Raw genomic sequence first — 8,599 nt, 5'->3', positions numbered from 1 at the left:
AGGCCCTGTACTCTGGAGTCTACATACTCTGGAGGCCGAGCACCACAACTAGAGTCCATGCACTACAAGGAGCATCCCACACAGCCAGATAAATAGAATACATAAATACTAAAAAACTACTTGCATCTCATACTGGCTCCTTTCATTTCCTACTCTGAGATGCTGTCTCACTTCAATTTGGGCAGTACAAGTGACACTTTTGTAACTCTGGAAAAAAGAATGACCTTATTATTTTTGAATCATTGTAAGAGGCTCTTGGATCTTTCATAAAAGGGATGACATAAAATTCATATTTTAAGCCAAGAAAAACTTTAAGCATAAAACTTTTTCTCTGCCCTTTGACCTCCTCCCTCCCGTCTACCATTCTTTGTGCAATGGCATTCTGCATTAGCCAGACTGCCCAGTGGCAGAAATACCTGCTCAAACATAAACATCAATTGCTCTTCTTTGGATGACAACCGCATAAGTCCTCAGAAGATAACATTCCTTTGTCAGTCCTTCAGGGGTCACCATGATCTGCCACTCACCTCGTACCTGCAGACATCTTTGGTGAACTTTGAGTATGATGACAACATATCATTTCCCTTAAAGATAGTGATGGATGCAAAACAGACTGGTTAGCGATCTGGGGAGATACCGGGCTCTTCACTTAAATACTTATTTATGACCTTATCAATACGACTAACTATATTACTTGTATTCTGCCTATTGAGGAGCCTGGCAGGCTACAGTCCATGTGGTCGCAAAGAGCTGGACACGACTGAGAGACTTAGCACAGCACACTGTACAAGATGATTGTTTCTTGCATTACTAGACGTGTAGTGATGATTAGCTGACTTGAAACGACTGATCAAAGATACAGTTTTATAAGATCAATGATTATAATAATGTAACTCTAGATGTAGGGAGGGGCTTCCCATGGGGCACTTATTGTAAAGAACAGGAGACATAAGAGATGTGTGTTCTATCCCTGGGTTGGGAGGATCCCCTGAAGAAGGGCATGGCAACCCACTCCAGTATGCTTGCCTGGAGAATCCCATGAAGAGAGGAGCCTGGTGGGTTATAGTGCATAAGGTCACACAGAGTTGGACACGAGCGAAGTGACTTCACTCTTTGTGACCCCATAGACTCTGTAGCCCACCAGGCTCCTCTGTCCATGAGACTCTCCAGGCAAGAACACTGCAGTGCATTGCCATTCCCTTCTCCAGGGGATCTTTCCGACCCAGGGATTGAACTCATGTTTCTTACGTCTATTGCATTGGTAGATGGGTTCTTTACCACTAGTGCCACCCAGGAAGGCCCAATCTCTCTTCTAGGTAAATATTCATAGTTCCTGACTGAAGAGTTACCAGTGGCAAACTGAAAAAAATGATAAAGTGACCAAGTAGGAAAACTTCATATTATTAATAAAATGATATGAATTGCCAAATCCCAGCAATATTTGATGTGTACACATGTCGATTTTAACATTTGTTCTGAAATGAGACTTGAATGTATGTAATTGGACTGTATATAATTGGATCATGGTAATTGAATGGCAAATTAACCCGTGGATATTAAACTATGAAGCCTTTTCTCACTCTTCAGCAGAAATTTGTAACTAAGGGGACTTCCCTGCTGGTCCACTCGCTAAGACTCTGTGCTTCCAATGCAGGGGGCTCAGGCTTGATCCCTGGTCAGGGAAGTAGGTCCCACATGCCTCAACTAAAGATTCCTGCATGCCACAACTAAGACCCGGTGCAGTCAAATAAATAAATACTTAAAAAAGAAAAGAAAGAAAGTTGCATCTAAGAAGGCTCAGAGTAAATGGCCCAGATGGTTCTCCTCTTCAAAGGTCCTGACAATTGTGTTTCTTCCATTCACTTTGCTCCTAATTCTTAATCATTTTATCCCGGGATGGGAGGCAGGGGAGGGGGATGGGAAAGTCAGAACAATTGAACTTCAAAGACTGATGTCAGAAATTTGGAAGAGTAAATGTTTTCCAGTCTATCCAACTCTGATTCAATCCAGACTGGGTTCTAAAGGAAGATTTTGGAGGGAAATTTCTCAGAATTTATGGCTAGAAAAGGAAAGCCATGTGAACTTACCCAGGATGGAAAACTGATGTTGAACCTTTGGACTTTGCCACTCCCTCGTTGGTGTGTTGCTAGGGAAGGTATTAATACACACCCTCTCATAGCTCATTTCGGTCAATCATCTATCATCTAAATTAGGCTGATGAGCAAATCCATGCAGCATCCTCTGTTGAACAGCTGAGACTCAGAGTCCCCTGCCGTGGCAGAGTGTTCAGTCCATAACATTTTAGCCGATTTCTGTCTAGAGGACTTATCCTGGCTCTCAGTTCCTTCAAATAGGATGAAAGATGAAAAGGGCAATCTTGGACAAGCAAGGTAACAATCGCATTATTCATACTTGATTCTGGCTTGGTTTCAGAGTTTTAATGATTTAATAAAGAAAAAAAAGTCAATACATCAATTGACCAGTTTAATTCAGCTGGTGTTTACTGAATCTCTTTTTACAGCTTAGCGGGAAGCTAGAGGGAAGAACAGGCCTGTCCAGATGAGACTGGTATGGGGCAGATAATTTGGAGTCTTCTCCATATTTATGCCTCTCTGAAAGAGCTCAGGGACCTGGGTGTTGGGCCAGGTTTAAAGCTTTCAGTCTGGTTGAGGGTGACCTTTGGTCTAATGAGACATGGCATCTTTTTCTTTTTTTGAGACGTAGCATCTTGAGCTGACTTCTTACTTTGTTACCTCATTTTGCAATTCCCTATCTGCTTCTTTACCGCCTGCACTGGACTGTAAGTTTCTAGAGAACAAGGTTTATGGACATGCTATTAATTGCCAAACTCATGTTACCTAACACATAGTACAGGCTTGAAAAATACTGCTGAATAAATGAACTAACATGCATGCTTTGTCGCTTCAGTCATGTCTGACTCGACTCCATGAACTGTAACCCGTCAGACTTCTCTATCCCTGGGATTCTCCAGGCAAGAATACTGGAATGGGTTGCATTTCCCGACCCAGGAATGGAACCCATGTCTCTTATGTCTCCTGCATTGGCAGGTGGGTTCTTTACCACTAGAGCCGCCTGGGAAGCCATATAACACGGAAGGAAGGAAGTAAAGTCACTCAGTTGTGTCCGACTCTTTGCGACCCCATGGACTGTAGCCTACCAGGCTCCTCCCATGGGATTTTCCAGGCTTTACCGTCTGAGCATATCTGGAATTCAGTCCATGATCATTTACTCCAGAACCCTTAGAGGATGCTAAAACAATCTAGAAATGAACTAGAAAGGCAAGCACCCCAGGCATGAAAAAAAACAGTTGAGGAGAAACACATTCCTATCTAGGAGAGAGGAAGAAAGAAGGACAAAGGACGAACAGAGCTAATTCTGAATCCTTGGTAGGATGTGCTACAGAAAAGACAGCTCTTTTTCTTAACTGTTGAATGGAACTGAAGTAAAGTGAGATGTAGGCATGTAGCCTTTGGAAGGAATATCCAGAAGAATTCCAATTAAAACAAAAATCTCCTCCTTCACTGGCCTCCCAACTAACTTGAATTTCTCTCATTACCCTTCCCACCAGCCTGGAATCCTTCTGCTCCGAGGACAACAGGGGGGAACCCGAAAGCCACTCACTCAGGTGCGGGACCCAACTTCATCAGGCCTGTCTCTCCAAACACTCCTGAGAGACTACAAGAATTATGGAGTCTTGCTAATGCCAACCAAAATTTCTAGCAGGAAGTTTACAAGGCAAGTAGTCGGTGGGTAAGATATAATGACTGAGGGAGGCCTGGCCAAATTAACTAGGGTCTGTGCATGAGACAGGAGACCCAGGTTCCACTCCTGGGTCCGGAAGATCCCCTGGAAAAGGAACTGGTAACCCAGTATTCTCACTTGAAAAGTTCCCTGGACAGAGGATCCTGGCGGGCCTACACACCATGGGGTCACAGAGAGTTGGACACAACTGAGCTACTGAACAGCAACAAAAACCCTCATAATGATTTTTCTGAATGGTGATTTTGCCAGAAAACTTAATTTTCCTTTTCACAGTTCTCAATATTTTTCAAAAATAGCCTTAATAAAATAAATACACAAATGAATGCTATTGCTCATTATTCTGGACCTAAGTATAATTCTCATGGGCTATAATTTATAGTAGATTATTACAGGATGGAAATATAATAAAGTTAATTGTAGCCATTGTAGGGTGCTTTGTGGGTACCTTGCTTCTGAGCTTATAACAACAAACAAGAATCTTTATTCTCTTTTTAAAATAGATATTAAAGAGGTAACCTGCTCAAGGCAGTCATAAACCATGTCAGAATCACTCCCTCATCAGTGGAACCACAGGACCAGGTGACAGGGAGGTCAGTCTCTTCGGGCTCAGATTCCAGGAACCCAAGGTTCTTGCAGGGAACACGAGTGCAATGGGCAATGTGTCCCTTCTCTTCACAGCCACTAACGGGCAGGACTGTCTCTCCTGACCAGCTCCTCTGGATCCCTTCCTCCTGTACTCCCGTTTAATAGTGCATTCAACAGCTCTTGACCCATCATTAAACTGGGGCTGGAGGACAACGGTGCCAACTGATTCAATTTTACTGAGATTGAATCCAGTAAACTATGCAAAGAGATGAGGCTTGGCTGTTTTAAGCCTTTCTCTCCCATCATTCTCCTCCTCTTCTCTTTAGACAAATCCAATTAGCCCAACCCTTCCACATTTCTGAGAAGGGGCCAGCAAATTGTTTAGGTGAGAAGGGAAGTACCTTATTAGGATGCCCTGAGGACACTGAATAAGATTTAGTCTGGGTCAAAGGGACGCGTGGCAGTTTTTCAGTATGCAGCATTCTATTCTTAATTCCTTCAGCTATTCAGAAATGATTTATTGAAAATGACCTAGACACTAAGCACTTTGGTAAGACCTAAAGATAAAGAGATGAGCATGACACAGCCGTCACCCTTCATCTCTCGGTGAGGACTCACTTAAACCAATAATGCCCTCCAGCATTACAGAGGCTGTAGGAGAGGTGCCCTGAATGTTATGGGAAAAGCAGAAGACAGACACCTAGCCCCCAGTCACCTAATTTTTTGTGTTAAGAGGGTCAGTAAAAGCTCCAAGGTGAGCCATGAGGTATGAGGTTAAATAAACTGATAAGACGGGAGAGAAGCATTCCAGCCTGAGGGTACAGCAGGTGGGAGAGCACAGAGGCTCAACAGCCCGACTGTGGAGGGAATGGCAATGGCTAGTGTGTAGGCACACGTGGGTGCAACCCCTGCTCACACTCCTCAGTGGAAGGAGGTGATGGTACCATGATCGTTCATGCGCTGGTACCAAAACAATCGAGTAGTTTTTTACTGTTTGTAGCTATCAGCACGGGCTTCCAGGTGATGCTAGTGGTAAAGAACCCACTTGCCAATAAGAGACATGGCTTCTATCCCTGGGTTGAGAAGACCTCCTGGAGAGGGTATTGGCTGGGCAAGGCAGGGCAGGGAAGCTCTTCTTACCCATGGCAACCCACTCCAGTATTCTTGCCTGGAGGATCCCATGGACAGAGAAGCTTGGTGGGTTATCGTCCGTAGGGTCGCAAAGAGTCGGACATGACTGAACCGACTTAGCATGCACGCACAGCTATCAGCACATATGGGATATAAAAGAAAGTAAAAGCAGTTCTTTGTTTTGGGCATGTTCCAACTTGTATAAGGAGAAGGCAATAGTACCCTACTCCAGCACTCTTGCTTGGAAAATCCCATGGACGGAGGAGTCTGGTAGGCTGCAGTCCATGGGATCACTACGAGTCAGACACGACGGAGCAACTTCACTTTCATTTTTCACTTTCATGCATTGGAGAAGGAAATGGCAACCCACTCCAGTGTTCTTGCCTGGAGAATCCCAGGAACGGGGGAGCCTAGTGGGCTGCCGTCTACGGGGTTGCACAGAGTCGGACACGACTGAAGCGACTTAGCAGCAGCAGCTGCTGCAACTTGTATAAAACCCTCACAGGAAGAAACACTGGGGGGTAGCTCTTCTTACCCAACCAGTTCCTCTAACTCACATCACAAGACTCGATGTCAGCATGCCCAGAGGCAACATGGTCCACACCCAGAGGAAGCAGGGGTGGGGAGCCATCTCTCCTCTGGTACTCTCTGTCTCTTCTCTTCTGCCTCATTTCTTTGGTCCATTTAAACTCTTTTGTTGCCTCCTCTCTCTGCTTTGCCCAGGGTCCCTCTTCTTCTTGCACAGAAGCTTAGGGAGGTTGTCAATCCCTCAGTTCCATCCACTTCTGCTGCTGGACTGAATGAGGGCTTTAGTCAAGTGGGTGGCAGACCGAGGCCATGAATGATCAAATGATCAAACGATCAAATGATCTGTCAAATATCTGAAAGATCTTCAGAACTTTAATGTGGCCTTAGTTCAGCTACCTGGCAACAATGCACGGGAGAATTTTAAAATGAAGTCTGTCAATGAGTCTGCCTTGGGAAGCAGGCTCACCTTGGTGTTGAGTAGACTATGGGGATGGGGAGAAACTGGAGAAAGAAAATCCATCCTCTGACCACGTGGGAGAAACCATGGTGGTGAGACTGAAGAGGTAAGCAAGGGTCACTTTATGAAGGACGTGGTATGTCCTGGCAAGGAATTTGAACTACACAATGATTCTCCATCCGAGTTAGGAAGAGGGCCAACCCCCGTCATCAGTCACTGCAGCCCCTCTTCTGGTGGGAGCATATTATAGCCTTCAGGTGTGTTGAACACTATAGGAGACAAAATATTATAAACAAGGAAATTGCATGAGGAAGTGTTTTGTTTTTGAATGGTCTTTCTAGCAGCAGGGTGGGAGAAGGATTTGAGACTAACAAGGCTGGTGGCATGAGAAACTGGGACAAGGAGACCAGTTAGGAAGCAACTGAGGTCATGTAGACAGGCTTGAAGGAAGACAAGAGTATTTTGAATGAGGAGCAAACACCGGCTTCGAGAGGTATTTAGGAGGCAAAATCAATAACATTTGGTGAATAATCACAGGTGGGAGTTGGCTCCCTGTATTCCCCAGGCCACTGTTCTCATCTCACTGTGTCTGAATGATTGATCTATCTTCCACGGTTCTCCATAAGGGCTGGAACCCTTATGTGTCTCATTCCCAGCTCCATGTCCAGCACAAGCCTGTGCCTGATATGTGACAGGTCTTTAAAGACAATCTGCTGAATGGATGAACAAATGATTGAATGATATAAAGAATGACTCACACATGTATGGATGCCTTACATGACTGGATGGTCAGTGAACCCATCAACTGAAGGAGGAAATACAAGAAGAGAAAGTTAGGGTTCAACGTTGCAATTTTATTTTCATTATGTTGGCTTTGAGGTACCTATGGGGAATCTCCAGGAAGGTTTCAGCTGCAGGGGAGTCCTAGGCTGGTGTAACAGATTAGGGAACTGTCAGTGAATAAAAGAAATATTCACACTGAAGTATAGAAGGAAAGAAGAGAAAGAAACTTTTTCTAAACAGAAGGCTGATTTTTTTAAACGTGTCTTTGCTATTGTTTTTGTTTTGTTGAGATCTAATCCACATACCATAAAATCCACCCATTTGAAGTATAGTTATGCTTTTTTGTATATTCACAAGGTTGCGCAATAGTCACAACTAACTCCAGAACATTTTCCTCATCCTCAAAAGAAATCCTGTATGTGTTAGGAGTTACTCCTCTTTCCCTCCAGCCCAGGGAAACCACCAATTCTCTTTCGGTTTCTATGGGTTTTCCTACTGTGGTTATTTCATATAAGTGGAATCATACAATATGTGACTTTGTGTCTGGTTTCTTTCACTCAGTGTAACGTTTTCAAGGTTTATCCATATTGTGGCGTGTGTCAGTACCTCATTCCAGAGGCTGGTGTTTAAGCTTGAGCAAAGTTTCTTGCAGTCCCATCCTTAATTTAGAAAAAGCTCTTGGACCTTTTGAATAAATCCTTCAAAGTCCAGGTGATGGGTCCCTTCATTAATCCACATAATTTAAAAAATCTTTACTTTGAGAGGAGACATAGAAAGTATTCTCAGCCACTCCCTGTCAGTGTCCCTGACTCTTCGGTCCACAGGGAGTTCTTCTACCCCTGACTCACAGCGCACTCACCGGGCGCCCTTTATAATCAATGCCTGGATCTGTAAATTCTTCCTGTCTCACTCAAACCAGAGTGAAAGCTCCTGGAGGCAGAGGACAGGGAGTGTTCCGTGCTGTATTTTCCTTTTATTGTTTGCAGCATTTAGCACACAGTTGTGCCGATAGAAAACAAAATGGCGCTTAAATAATCCCTCTAATTGCTAAAAACTAAAGCTTCCAAGAACACTTTGCTTTTAACATGGGCTTTTACTGTTTTTTCATAGACTCTGGACAGACCACTCTTAGATTAAAAGCCCAATTCATGACTGTTTTCCATCTGCTGGGAACTGGTCCTCTTCTTTCCCCATTCCAGACTAGACTGGTCCAGCTGCACTGGCTGTTTAGGGCTGGTGTCCATTCTCAGTGATTGAAGCCCATCTCATATCAGTTGTTAAGTATTTTCAACATCGTTCCTGCACTACAATCCGCATCGACAGTAAGAGGCT

General features: G+C 44.1%; 1 long non-coding RNA gene across 1 annotated transcript; it reads left to right on the top strand.

The window, feature by feature from the left end:
* Positions 1 to 2,233: 2,233 nt before the first annotated feature.
* Positions 2,234 to 7,976, top strand: LOC105603744 (uncharacterized). Its single transcript, XR_001023033.5, has 2 exons — positions 2,234 to 2,390; positions 3,590 to 7,976. It is a non-coding gene; the product is annotated as an uncharacterized LOC105603744 (long non-coding RNA).
* The last annotated feature ends 623 nt before the right edge of the window (positions 7,977 to 8,599 follow it).

The sequence above is a fragment of the Ovis aries genome, chromosome 20 (genome assembly GCF_016772045.2).
Source record: "Ovis aries strain OAR_USU_Benz2616 breed Rambouillet chromosome 20, ARS-UI_Ramb_v3.0, whole genome shotgun sequence".
Taxonomy (NCBI): domain Eukaryota; kingdom Metazoa; phylum Chordata; class Mammalia; order Artiodactyla; family Bovidae; genus Ovis; species Ovis aries.
Note: the sequence above shows the minus strand (reverse complement) of the source record. Positions and strands in the feature narration are given on the sequence as shown.